The following is a 15,609-nucleotide window of genomic DNA, read 5'->3' as shown; positions in this document are numbered from 1 at the left end:
CTGCTGCATTATGCCCTTCAGTGAATTTTCAAATATAAAACAAGCAACTTTTTTTAAAAAGCCATTAATACTTAAGAAGAATTAAACACAGTTATACACTTTTAGAGCAAAAAAGCATATGAAATATAATTATCGGGAATTAGATCTGAGTTGAGCTACACATGACGTTTGATTTCATGTCTTTTCCTCCCTTGACAGAGCATTCCATGCAGGGGCACTTATATGTTCACAGCCGAAGGTGGATTCAGGGCTCCTCTCACCCTGTACAGCTTTAACTAGATATAGATCAAGTTTCCCTTCGCCGAGTTCAAGCTGCTTCGCAGCCTGCTTCTGTGTATATTCACTCCTAACTCTTACTACACAGGCACAGGCATGTGCGCGCGCGCGCGCGCAAACACACACACACACATTCACACAAATGGCCTTGTGAGGTCAGACCCACTACTGTCTTTGCCAAACATGTAGATAATAGCGCGCGCGCGCACACACACACACACACACACACACATTCACACAAATGACCTTGTGAGGTCAGACCCACTACTGTCTTTGCCAAACATGTAGATAATAACACAATTTGAATTAGTGCCACATCCAGTATCATTTTTTTTACTACTGCAACATGACTTAGTGTCGGCTGTTTTTTTCTGATATGATACAGACATTTTTTTAAAAGCTGAGAAGACAAACACCATTTCACTAATTTAAATTTAAACCCTTAAAAGTAGGATCATCTCTGGATATGAATATGAAGATTCTATGCACAGAAATGTATTTTTTGTTATTGTTCCAGAGCAAATTCTGCACCTCTACCTACCAACTTTGGTAGTGGTATCTGCTGGGGGTGGAGGTGGATGTAGGGGGCAGCGGTGCTTACAGAGAGCGTATAAAGCTTCCTAGACACAGGGGAAAAAAAAATAAAACTGAAACAGTGTTAGAGGAGAAAATCTCTAAAATTCAAAAACTCTTTTACTAAGAAACCTTCAAAGGAAGAAAACCTAGGCTAAAAGATGATCAGAAGCAAAAGAGCAGCTGAGCAGAGCACAAGAAAAAAGATCAAGAATGAGGAGTCCCTTCATCTAGTTTAAAGTCAAAATGGCCCATGGGAGAGAAGACCTTTAAGTTTAAAGTAGTGAACTAAACTTATTTGTGTAGATGAGGAAAAGGGAGCAGTATAAGGGTCTCCTTACCTTTCACACACAGTTAACTCAATAATGTGAACCTCATCACCCCACTTAGAATTGCCAGATTAAATCCCTTGTCTTTCCTTTTTCAGTCTACAGTCTTTTTTCAAGCAGATACTCATCTGTAGCCCATGATCTGTCCACGGTACCACCTGACATTCTTTTATGCTGCTCAAGCATGGTAAGCAAGTGTTGGGCATATAGTACACAAAAAGATTGAGTGATGTCAATTAAAACTCAATTTTAAAATAAATAAAAATACTTAAAATAACAAATAAAAAATAAAAAAGGGTTGAATAAGGAAGAAATGAAGAAAATAAGGTTGAAAGAATTTAAATAATCTCTGCACTCACTGAACAAGAAAGTGGCAGAGGCAGAGTTCAGACCTGGGTACCTCTGTTGCTCAAGGTTGTATTCTTTCTGCTATGCCTTATTCTCTTCCCTCAGGTTCTGCATAGTTTGGAAGGTGAATAGGATCTCTGTGGTTGACTCTTTTTGAAACTAAACATTGGCTATATTTGTACAAATTATAGTGTATGAGGTGGGATAATGTTACATTTGTTCTTCATTAGATATCCTTTAATCAAAAAGATGTGATTAGGGCTTCTGGTCAAGATGGCAAAGTAGGTAAATGCTGTGTTCACAACTAAACTATCAGACAAGCATCATTGAGAACTGCCTGAAGTCTAGCTAAACAGAAGTCCTACACCTAGGTACATGCAGAAGAGCCACAGTGAGACTGGAAGGAGAGGCAGAGATCATGAACAACCTGGTTTCACACCTACATGTGGCAGTTAAAAATCAGGAGGGATATCTCAGCTGTGGAGGTTCCCCCTGAGGAGTAAGGGGTCCCAGCCCCACACCAGGCTCCCCAAATCAGGGTTCCAGTGCCAGGAAGAGAAGTCCCCATAGTTTCCGGCTGTGAAAACCAGTGAAGTTTGTGGCTGAGTGAGACAGTGGGCTGCTAGAGTGCCAGGAATTCCTTTTAAAGGGCCCATACATGGATTTACTCACTGATGGATTCACTTGCTGTGAGCTCTAGATCTGGGGCAGTAGCTCAAAAGATGTCAGAGGCACATGGGGAGAAGCTGAATTGTCTGGCTTCTGGAGAAGGTTGTAGGGGCAGCTTTCTCCCAGAGAGAAGTACTGGCAGAAGCCGTTGTTCCTATAAGAAATAAACTCGGAGAGACAGTTGTGAGATCTGTTCTCCCTCCTGCACCCTGTCTGTCTTCTCTTTTTTCTCAGTCCCCGCTCCCCCATTCAGGTACCTGGTTTGACGTGGTCGGCTGGTTTCCGACATCTTGACTCATGCTGCAGACTTTCTTCAAATCTCTCAAAGGTTCATAAACCCCAAACGAGCAGCATCTGGCCTCTGTGTGCCCCATACCTCTTACTAAGCAGCCCAAAGTCCAATACTTGTGAGAGCCAGACTCAGTTCTCAGGTTAGCCTTTTCCAGGTATTTACAACCCAGAACAAGTGAAATTCACCTGCAGATTACATTGTAGCTCATAACAAGTGGCCCCAGGCAAGGCAAGACAACAGTTGACCTTGACCTACACTGAAGCACCTCCCCAGAGGCCCCAGAACCAACACATTTGGTGGCCAGCTTCAGACCACACCAGAGTACCACCCAATCACCCCCATTAAATAGGCACCACAGCCATGCTAAAATGAATTGTGCTAAAATGAATTATGAATTGTGCATAATCTCTCCTTTGCTGTAATCATGCCAATCTTCACAACCAATCAACTGAGAGTCAGTCCCTCCCACCGACATGCCAAAGTGCGATCAAGGCTCAACTACAACAGGAGGGCACAAAGAATTCATACAAGGGATAAACCTGGTGCACCTGGCACAAGTGACCAGGAATACTGCACCACTGGGCCCACAGGACACTCACTACATAAGACTAGAGATATGGCAGATCTACTTAATAAATGGAAAGAAACACAGTGAGGCAACCCAATTAAAAATACAAAGAAACATGCCATACATGAAAGAACAGAAGAAAGCTCTAGAAAAAGACCTAAACAAGATGGAGACAAGCAATCTACCAGATGCAGAGTTCAAAACACTGGTTATAAGGATGCTCAATGATTTCAGTGAAAACTTTAACTAAGAGATAGGAAGTATAAAAATGGAGATAGAAAACAACAACAACAACAACAACAACAAAAACAGTCAGGAATGAAGAATATAATAACTGAAATGAAGAATACATTAGAGGGAATCAACAATAGATAAGATGAAGCAGAGGATCAAATCAGTGGTTTGGAAGAAAGCATAAAACAATCATTCAGACAACAACAACAAAAAGAATACAAAAAATGCAGATGAAGAGACCCCTGGAACAACACTAAGTATAACAACATCACATTATAGGAATACCAGAAGGGTAAGACAGAGAACAAGGGATTAAAAAATTGTTTGAAGAAATAACGACGGAAGTATAAATACAAGTCCAGAAAGTGCAGAATTAAAAACAAGATGAACCCAAAGAGCCCACCAAGGTACATCATAATTAAGATGCCAATGTTAAAGACAAAGAGAGAATCTTAAAAGCAACAGAGAAAAGCAGTTAGTTACCTAGAAGAGAGCTCCCACAAGACTGTCAGCTGATTTCTCAACAGAAACTTTTCAGGCCAAGAGAGACTGGCACAAAAAATTAAAAATGGTAGAACAGCAACAACAAAATAAAACAAACGAACAAACAAACAAACAGCAAGGACCTACAACCAAGATTTTTCTACCCTGCAAGGCTATCATTTAGAATTGAAAGATAGATAAAGAGCTTCCCAGACAAGAAAAAGCTAAATGAGTTAGTCCATCACCACCAAATCAGTATTATAAAAAATGTTAAAGGGACCTCTTAAAGAAGAAGAAAAAAAGGATCAAAAATATGAATAATAAAGTGGCAATAATTACATATCTATCATCAATTACTTTATGAAAATGAATTAAATGCTCCAATCAAAAGGTGGCTAAATGGATAAGAAAGCAAGATCTTCATAGATGCTGCCTACAAGAGACTCATTTCAGATCGAAAGACACACACAGACTGAAAGTAAGGGATGGAAAAATATATTTTCTGCAATGGAAATGAAAGAAAAAGCTGAGATAGCAATATTATATTGGACAAAATAAACTTTAAAATAAAGGCTATAATAAGAAACAAAGTATGACCCGGTAATTCTACTTCTGGGTATTTAATCGAAGAAACCCAAAACATTAATTCAAAAAGACATACGCATTCATATGTTTGTTGCAGCATTATTTACAATAGCCAAGATATGGAAGCAACCTAAGTGTCCATCAACAGATGAATGGATAAAAAAGTGGTATATAAATACATTGGAATATTAGGTGGCTATATAAAAGAATGAAATCATGCCATCTGCAACAACATGGATGGACCTAGAGGGTATTGTGCTGAGTAAAGCAAGTCAGACAGAGAAAGACAAATACCATATGATTTCACTTACATGTGGAATTTAAAGAACAAAATAAACAAGCAAATAACAGAAACAAACTCATAGACACAGAGAGATTTTGATGGTTGCCTGATGGGAGGGGAGCTGAGAGATAGATGAAAAAGGGGAAGGGATTAAGAAGTATAAATTGGTAGTTTTAAAATAGTCATGTAGATATAAAGTACAGCGCAAGGAATGTAGTCAATAATTGTAATAACTATGTATAGTGTCAGATGGGTACTAGATTTATCTGGGTAATAACTTTTAAGTTACAGAAATGTCTAATCATTATGTTTTCTACCTGAAACTAACAGGCCAACTGTAATTGAAAAATTAAAAAAATAAAAAATGTTTTAAAACAACACAAAAAAGATGAGTTTAGTGAAATCTGAAGATTAACAGCCTTTACTCAAAAATGACAAAATCAAAATAAATTGAAGATTAAATCATATTCTGTTAATAAAATATTTACTACTTTAGTATCTGGTTTCTCTTCATTTAGTGTCCAAAATTCTACAGGGCTTTTGTAAAGTTATTAGTGAATAAAACATTGACCCAGTTCACTCCTCTTAGCACCCATAAAAAGCTAAGATCTCATCATTTATCGAAAAAAAAAAAAAAGCCTGAAAGAAATACAAAAACATCAAAATCCAGAAGCACATTGTCTATCACTGCAAAGGCAGCACTGTGTAAGAGGTCCCATTGACCTGTTTTGCACTGAGAGGATCTGGCTCTGGGTAATATTTACCTAGGGTGGATGATCCAGGGCTGATGTTAGCCAGAACACATTGTTATGGCAGTACTGATTGTTAAAATATTTAAATACTCCCATTCTGATTGGTAAATAGCAGCTGCAGTAAGCAGCAACATGAATTAATAATATGAATTTCAGCACATGTGGTTTATTTTAGAAACCCAACATAACACTGCAATTTCAGGGCATTTTTTCCTAGGTCAGGCACCATGTGCAGAGCCAAAGCCTTGCTCTGAAATCCCACCATTTAATTTAAATATTGGAGAGTTAGATCACAGTAAAAATATTTGGAGGTGGATGTTCTGTATTCTTTCATGACATGGCTAATTGGGTGCAGCCACAAGAGGAGACAGAACAGAGGCTCAGAAAAAAAGTTTGTTTCACTCAAAGATCCTGGAGATAGAAGGCATTGCATGCCATGCAGGGCCATGTGGGAAAGCATCGGAGTGGTCAGGAGGCAAACAATGGGAGGGGAAAGTGTACACCAGAACCTATATTGAAGTTTTGGGTGGGGCTTTGGGGTATAGAGTGTGGCCCCAAGTTGTCTGGTCCTGATAGGATTAAGGAAGAGGAATATTGCCTCCTGGGGTGACTGGGCACAGAGAGTTGGGGGCTCTAAATTGTTTTGTTTGTGTATCTACAATACGCACCTTTGGTTCCTAACTACGTCTAAGAATCGTCTAGTCCTGGAACAATGTCTCTTCCCAGCAAGAAAGTTTTTTTAAGACATCGAAGCATCAAAATATTAACAATAAATGAGAGAGAAAGCTATGAAGCCACACCGAGGAAAATTTAGTGTCCGAACCTTCACAAGAAATGGCTACCCATAACCTGCCCAAGAGGAGAAGCAGGGTCCATGCTCAGACAGTAAGTGGGGAGGCTGCTGGAGCTATTGTCAGGGAAAGGTGCAGAGGTGGGCTCTCTGGTGGCATTTTGAAAGAGTACTTTTTCTTGACAAGTTATTCCTGGGTGGGTAGTGGCCATCCCTGTGAGTTATGAAAGGTCAAGTGGGGGTTCTCTGAAAAGCCATCAGAAACACATTACTTGTCCTTCAGAACTGCCATTCGCACTCTCCTCCCTTTTCTTCTTTCCCCGCTTATATTTCTGTCTCACTTAATTAATACGTGGCATCCGTCAGTCACCACCTCACCTGCTGGCACTAATTTTCTCCTGACTCGCTGACACAGTAGACAGCTGTCTCATGCTTCTGGGGAAAAGAAGATAAAATCCCAGAGTTCTGGCTCCAAAAACTGCGCACCATCCAATCTCTAGCTACTTTCTTGCTCCCCCACTCCTCGCTCATTTTACTTAAGCACTGGTTATCTGACTAACACACAGAGGGAGGAAGGAAAATGAAAAATGAGGGACAGAGACTTGAAGAACAATGCAGAGAGTTAAAGCTTAGACGGGGAAGCCTTCGTGGGTCTGAGAGAATTCTCAGTCAACCTATGACTAGACAATTGAATGTAAAAAATCACTGGAAAAGACTGAAGCATGACTCTGACAGTGACGTCATTTAGCTACAAACTATATTAACAAAATATTGTACTGACAATTACTAACTCTAAGATTACTTCTGACATGTTTGCTCTGACAGTTGTTTCTAATCTCTATGTTCTTGGTCTTGTATCTACGTCTTTGGCAATAATCACGGGAATATTTTCAACTCTGTTGATGAAAGCGATCAGTTTCTAATTAAGAATCACCTTGAGAATCTCTTTGGTGAACTTCAGTGTTCTTGTAACTCATCGAAGACACGTTTGTCCCCTACCCAAGAGCTATTTCGAGCCCTTTCTTCCTTAATATCAAACCCCTAAGCTCTGAGGGTGAAGATGCTAGAACTTTAACATACTTTTCTGTTTTTCCTGAAAACTACTATAGATCCAAACATAAGTCTACTGGAAAGTGCCTGGACGAAAGCATATGTGCTAGGATAAAAGCTTCGAGGCATTCTCCCCTGCCCCAATCTGCAACCTCTCTTCATATTTTTGATATACTGTAGCCTTAAGATGGAGCTTGAAGCTGCTATAACCTCTTTCTGACTAGGAAGGCAGAGTCATCATGAACTATGGATGACAAAACAGAAAGACAAAAGAGGCCCACACCGTGAACTCTGAATTGAGCAGGGGGTAAAGCTGCCTACAGACTTCTTGTGAGCTCAGACAGTAAACTTCGTTTATTTTCAATGCACTTTCTTTTTTTTCCCGGTGTGTTGTTACTTGTACATAAAGGTGTTCAAATTTAAAATAATGCCGCACTGACCTTAGGCTGGCCAAAGCATCTTATTTTCATTCATTCTCAGTGAGCCTCTTTGAATACACACCATCAACAGGAACAACAATTACCCCAAAGTGAGCTGTGGAATTTGAAAGGATCGTGGAAATTCAGAAGGGGGCCAGACAGTGCACCTCACTGCTAACTTGCTGCTTAAGTTCAAACTTTTTCAAGACAGAGAATTCATTACCACACAAAGCAGCTCAACTTTCTCCTTTCCCTCTCTTTACATTATTTAATTTTTCTACCTGACCATTATACTAGAGAAAGAGGGACCTTGGGACATTGATTCTTTCATTAATAAACATATGTAAAGTGCACTGATCTACAATGAAACCATTTGAAACTTGGGGAAGACCACATATTGAACAATTTTATATTTTCTTGTATTTTTATAAATCATTAAAACACTGTAATTGATTTAAAAGTAAAGAAAGTAAACCAATATTATGTGGTTCATAACAAAACTAACACAATTAATGTTATTAGTAAAGCAGCCTTGCTGCTCTCAAGTTTTAAATTAATGGGATGTTAACAGTAGAAAACAAAAATAATTTTAAAAGAATAAAAATCACTATCGAGGAATCAGAGATAGAGTACAATAAAAACATAAGAAAGAAACCTTCAAGAAAAAAATATTGACTACATATTTAAAAATGTATATAACTAATGTAATATTAAATATAAATATTTGTTTATCTATTCAGAGCTTGGCTTCAAGCAATTTGTGGTCACAGAGTATTTGTGCATTTGTTTATTTTTCAAATGTTTTCCATTTTATTTTGACTATTAATCAGAAGTTCAAAATAAAATTCATTGAAAGAATATTCTTGGCTATGAATTTCATTTTGACGTCTGCTCAAAAGGCCATTAAAATGTGTTCAGTGACCGATGGGCTGACTTGGAATTTTTCATGGCCTGTAACATCATATTGAGATACTGCATTATTCTAAGATTCCAAAAAATTTTTAACAAAACTTAATAGAACTATTCCAGTGTTATTCCATCAAGTGTGAAATCGAAAAATTGCAGTATATCTTTAGGCCACAAAAATGAGCCAGATTGTATGAAAAAAGAAAACAAGCTCAAGAATTGTATAGTATAGTCACTGATCATACAAAAGCATCGGTCTTCCAGAACAAAGCAGAATCCTGCACACCAAAACAGCCTTTCACGTATTCAGTGTTCTTTCAGCCTTCTAAGACACAAGCGCTCATCCTTTACGTCTAGAATAAGATTATGTCATTCCAGACTATAAAATTATCTTCAAAATACATATTGGAAATACTTGTTTTGGCAAAGCAATAGACAAGATAATTTGCATTGCATTTTTCTTTGATTCTTCTCATGTTACACAAAACATCCAGTTGAATGGGGTTTAGGTGAAGGAAACAGCAAATTCAAGGTTATGTATCATTAACAAAAGTTTACTTTCTCAAACAAATTGTAGGCCTGAAATTCCACCCATGTTCAGAAAGTGCTACAAAATATATTAAGCCATCTGTTTTTCTTTATCTTTTTAGGACTAATATTTTAAAGCTAAACTTTGCCTCTAGTGTCCTCTAATTGCAAAGTACCAATTACCACGCTAAGGTTTAGTGTGTCTATCAACAATTTATTACCACGCTAAGGTTTAGTGTGTCTATCAACAATTTATGTTCTTGAATAGAGACATACTGATTTGTCACTAATTGTGCTAAGTTAGCTTAGAATTTCCAAAAGTAACATCTGTGAACTTTCATTTTAACATGTTATGTTTTATGAGTATAGTGTTTTCAGAGTTTTGCTTGCCATTATTCCAAATAAAATTAATGATCCCTGGAAAACAGAAAGTGAAATGTTAGTGCTATGTGGTATGTATTTTTTGTTTTGTTGACCATAATATGAAAACTAAAAGGTTAATTTTGTGGCTAAGTACTGCCCAAACTAACTTTGGAAAATGTCACCTCCAAGAACATCACTTTTCTCTGGTTGATATCCCTTTATATCCTAATCTGAAAGTCAAATGAGTATTTCTAGGCAAAAGAAATAAGAGCTAGGGTGTGCCAGTGGGTTTATTTTTAATTGGAAAAAGAATTCCTCCTTCTTAAAAGTCAGGTAATGATTTCAATGTGTTTCTAAGCAAGACCTGAATAAAATATTAGACAATCATGCTCAAAAGCTATTAGTGGTTTTCTAATCTAATACAAGGGGAGATAGTTTTGAAAGTAATTGGAATTTTCTTTATTTGTAGCCGTAGAATTTGTAGGAAATGTACTAAGTATATCATTTTTTCTTTTTGAAATTTCATCAGGCGAGGACTGAGTTTCAAGTTCTTTACATGTAAATAGGAAAAAATATTCCCATGTATTAACTGACAAACATAACACATTGAAAGATTCTATAGAAATATATACACAGTACTAATAAGATAAAATCTAGACCTACAGAGGGAAGATATGCCTTATCATTCTGCTTTTTTTCAATCACTAATAATAGTCAAATATTATAGGGTAGCACCTTGTAATTGTTTTTATACTTCTGGAACCAAACTAAAGGGTAGAATCTAATATGTTCTCAGATAAAGAGATTTAACTTAATTAATCAATAAAAGCATCGATTTGGAATGAAGTTTGGATCTATGCTTTTTCCACTGTGACTCAAAGTCTTCGTTAATCACACAATTTGCTTGTCCATAATACAGTACATCGCAATTGCTTGCATAGGAAATTACTAAGTATGGAGAAATTGATAACTTTTATTAAGAGATGGTTGTCTGACTTAAGCTAGAACACAGAAAAAACTGAACCACATACTTATGTGACCAAAAGAGTTGCCATGTTTTCCTCCTCTGAACATTTAGTATTAAATGCATGATTTCCTTGAGTATGGAGGATGCATGCTGTATTGTGTTCATGTTTTTAGTTGATAGCTTTTGACAACTGTGTTAAGTTTCAGGATAAAGGAAAAGAATCAGACAAAGTGCCAAAATATGTAAAATTCTAACTGTCTTATTCTTACAAATAGGCCTCTGATTCCCCCCAAAAGTTAAAGCTCTTTCAAAAATAAAAATCCATCTGTGCTCTCAAATGGTAGATTTTGCATGGTAGAGCCTCAATTAAGGGAGAGTGACTAGGATTTATTTCCATTAGCATACAAAAACTCCATTTAAGGAACATTTAAATGGTGACAAAAGAATTGCTTCCCCACTGCATCTTTAAAAGGGCGCTGGCACAGTATTTCTTGTCCTGCTGATAATCGTTTTTTCTTCCTGCTGTTCTCCCATTCCCCACTTTCAAAGACTAAGTATCTTCTTTTTTTTTTTTAAGAAGACAGACATAAAATATTAAAATAATTCCTAATTACCTGACCTAAAGACAAATTATGACTGCCATTTTAAATATCACAAGCATAATGTAAAAAAATAAGAACTCGATACATTTTTAGTAGACAGTGATGTTGTATTTTTCAACATTAGCAAAACGCATTAAAATATGCTCTTAAGAGAGTTCAAATTCATTATCAGACAGTTATGTTTTCACTTCCGTTTTAAAGGCAAGACTAAGAGTGCTCAATGAATAAAAATGAAAAGTAAATTCCAAAGTCAGAGACTCTAGTGGCTGTGAACCCTTGTTTCATGGGACTTGAGATTATGCATTGGGCAAACCAATATGCCTGCTTCAACCACAGTGACAGGGTGGTTAAGTGGAAAAAAAAAGAAAAAAAACTAAAAATAAATTGGGCTCTGGCTACCAAGAGTCTTACTAGCCAGATATAAAAATTTATATAAAGAGTTTGGATTCTCAATGTAGAGATTTTTTTTTATTAGCCTTCCTGTTCATCTATTATAATAAAATAGAGGCTGGAGCTCTCCTCCTCTACTGGTTAAAGAATGAATGGAGTTTGGGCAAGGCAAATGCAGCTTCAGATCTTTAATTTCTGACCAATTCTTCATTCATCACCATGTCAGCCACCGAGCTAAAGGTAAGATTACGTCTGACTTTCAGAGCTGGACGGGGTCTTGGAGATCATTCGATTAAAAGCTTAATTTTATAGTTGAGTAAAGACAACCAACATAGTTACTCAGGTATTTAGTAGGATAGCCATGAGTGGAACTCAAATCTGATGCTCCATCAACAGTTTGGGTTTTCTTTTTCCTTCTCTCCATCATACTCAACAGTGATGTCGTTTTGTGAACCAAAGATCAGTGGCTTTCAAATATTTGAAAATACGGTGAGAAATACATTCCACATCATTACCCACTCCACACACGGAGAACTAGAACAAAAATTTCTTGAAACAATATTATTAGATTCAATGCTCCAAGGCATTCTTTGTTTTTTGTTTTTTGTTTTTTTTGGTTTTTTTTTTAATACACTATTCTATTTTTTAATGGTGATCAAGACCCAGTAAAATGATTTTGCTATTCACTAAGGAGTCATGACATATATTTTGAAACGATAACTGTCATCAGACTTTCCTATTTTGTTGTTTTTAAACAGACATAAAGAACCTTAATTGCAACTTGAGGAATTTATGCCAATGATCAAAGAGACAGCAAGATAGGGCATGTGCCCTCTAGATGGAAGAAAGTGTAAGCAAAAGTGACTGTGCTGATTTTCTTCATTATGCATGACTTTCTCATACCAATATTCTCTCAGTACTGCCTGCTCGAGTAACACTCTGGCCCTTCCAGCCTGGGAGAGGATGATCCAGAATAGAAGCTTTATTTCCCTATTACTGCTTCCACCTTCTCAATTTCATTCTCCTGGGCGGAAACATTTGCATTCCAACCACGTATTACAGAGATGTTGGAAAATCAGAATAGTTTTCACTGTAATTACTGTTCCTCTCACAAGTAAATTGAGTTTCCCACATTTTGCTGGGCAATTCCCTTTGAATAATCCTTAAATACATGCCCATGTCTGTCTTTTAGTTTAGGGCCCCATTCCATGGATCAGGGACAAGCCACGTTTCTATTCAATTCCTCACACTGAGCAGATGACAACGATTCCCATGGAATGCTTACAAGACATCTGACTCTGTCTTAGGGGCCACTTCTGACCCTGCCTGCTTCCTCCAACTTCCCCTACACATTACTGTTCTGTTTCTCTCACACACTTATTCTGTCTGTCTCTCACACACAAACATATATAGTGGTCATTGAATGATACTTACAGGGATACACAGATGAATCTGGGAGTTAAGATGTGTAAGCTGCCTTGTGCAATACCCCCTTCACCACACACGTCTATCTACCATACTCCATACACACACATACAGGCTCCCACACTACCACAAGCCGACCCAGAGACCTTTATCTGGCTAGTTTTTTCTATTGGCTAGTTCGGTGATTTTGTTCACTTGCTTTCAACCAAAGTTGAAGCAAAGCCTAATGAGAGAGAGAGAGAGAGAGAGAGAGAGAGAGAAGAGAGAGAGAGAGAGATTCTTCCAGTGTAAGAGGATACTGAAGGTATGGGACTGGCTTTGCCCCTTATCTGACTTCCACCCTCCATCCTCTACCCTTCCAACACTGCTAGGCAAGTTCAGCTCCTTGGAACAGTTTAAAAATCTGAGGTCTCTCTCCCAATCTTCTCAGATGCTACTATTTTAAAAAGATACTATTCTGATCATCTAGAATGGGAATGCAAAGGAAAGAATAAAAAGAGAAATAGAGAGAAATGAACTCCTCACCAGGTGTTGGATAACACCTAAAAGAATTAAGAACATAGCTATGCTGCAGTCTTTGCCACAGATATTATTGACTATTTTGTGTATATTCATCCTCATACCAGTTTGTTTTTGTTTGCAGTCACACAAGTGGTGAAAGAATCTTCAGAAAAATAGTACTTTATTATGACAAATATCATTCAGGGTTAAACCATCTCTATACCCCTGAAGCATTTACAGGCCCTCCTAAAGAACAAATCAAATTAAATTTAAAAGGATAAACACACATTGGACCACAGTGCTCCTTGGCAAACAAAGCATTCTTTTCTCCTTAGCAAAAATCATTTTTAAACCAGTAAGAGAGTAGACTGGTGTGAGGCTCTCTCTCTGCTCAGTGGAGCAGCTGCAGAGATGGCAGATAATGCCATTCCAGACCTCTGAAGGGTCACAGAAGAATCCCTGCTTCTTCACATTTGACCTCGTGAATCTACATTAAATGTAACTGCAAAATAAAAGCCAGTGGTCTCAAAAGTTTTCTACTGCCCCAACTACCAGCTGATCAACTTGGTCATCTTGATTACTCTAGACTCAAAGTCGCACAACTCCCATAGCTTCCTCCTTGTGGTGGAAAAAAACTATGAACTCAGAAGTACAGTTTTTAGTGCAGACTTGTCTCTGCAGTGAAAACTCCATAAGCAAAGATATGGACAGCGAGGTTTACTGAAAATGTTCTGATCTCTTATATGCCTTGAGTTAAACAGGAATGGAAATGTTTGAGGCAAAATGCAAAGTCAGACCATTACTAAGATGGGTTCTTCTTGCTGAATGAATGTAGAGTGAAAGGTTAAGCAATAAGAAATCTGGCAAGTCTTCTTGGGCAATCTCCTTCAACAATCTATTTCAAAAGGCCTTTCGTTATCTGCGTTCTGCGTTCAGCCATTTGTTTGAGGGTGGTGAGGCACAATTGTGGCAGTTTAGATAAGGTTGCTGTCTGCACTTTCCTCAAACTCAACTGAGATATTAAAAAACAACAACAACAACAAAAAAAACCCACAGAAATAATGTCTGTCAATCTGAGGTCTTTCAAAAAAGTGACACAGAGGCAGCTGTGCCCAGGCAGCAGAGATTTAATTTAGAACTAGGAGCACTTAGAGAAATGTGGAACCGTCTCCTGAATCATAAATTGTTTTCTTCGGAATGACCCAGCAAAATAATGTGTGCTCTTAACCATGGCTTTTTTTGGTCCCCTTACCCAGCAACGTAAGTGCTCTTGGATATGTTACAACAGAAAATTGGCATGTGCTACACACCTTTAAAGACTTTTAAATATCACGTCATTCCACAAGACCAGCTACGTTTTAAAGCCAAAGCTTTTATTCAAACACTGCAGAATATGTGCGTTGAGTATGGCAGACATAATGCAATCACTTCATTTGAGAATAGCAATGTAACTTCCCCCCTTTTAAATGTATGCTTAATGCATAGACTGTTCACATGAATGTCTGTGGAAGGCTTGGTTCTGAGCAATAACTTATTGGAGAGTAGGCAATTGGTATATCATTGCTTGTGGCATTTGTGGTTAAATCAGAACTGAACTCGGCAATGGTTTCCATTATGTGTAGCGTAACAATGCAGATGCAGAAGATAACTACTTAGAAATTATCTTCATCCTCGTCTCCAGCGACACAAATTCATTTTCCATAGGTATGACTCAGCATCATGGTAGAACTTGAAGAAATTTATTAACTCAAAAAAACGTGTGTGTGTGTCTGTGTGTGTGTCTGTATATTTTATGCCAAAGAGTACACAACTGGCTTTTAAGTTAGTTGGTACAATGGATTGATCAAGACAAAATTGTAATGTCGACTCTTTGCAAGTTCCAGGTTCAATTATAGTTTTCGTATATATGAACCCTATTTAACCTTAACTGATACAAAGACTGTGCTTCTGCCATTTCTGAAGCCTTAACAGGCAGAGCTGTGGAGGTATAGAGTATAAAGCTACCGGCATTGTCAAAACCCCAGCAGGATAAACTGAGATCACAATTGTTGGAATTGACATCAATCCCAACTGAGCCAACAGTCAAATCGTTCAGCCTGTGAAAAGGTTAAGTTGTGACTAAATCTGTTATTTCCCAGCTCTGTTTTCATCAGCCTCATCCCACTAACTTCCTCGGGATTTTAGACTATCAATTTTTTTGCATGTTAAGCTCTAATCTTTCACTGTTAACTTATTCCTTCTCATCAGCAAGTAAGTGAGCTAAATTTCTCTTCCAC

This window comes from Pteropus alecto, unplaced genomic scaffold (genome assembly GCF_000325575.1).
Source record: "Pteropus alecto unplaced genomic scaffold, ASM32557v1 scaffold35, whole genome shotgun sequence".
NCBI classification, from domain to species: Eukaryota; Metazoa; Chordata; class Mammalia; order Chiroptera; family Pteropodidae; genus Pteropus; species Pteropus alecto.
Note: the sequence above shows the minus strand (reverse complement) of the source record.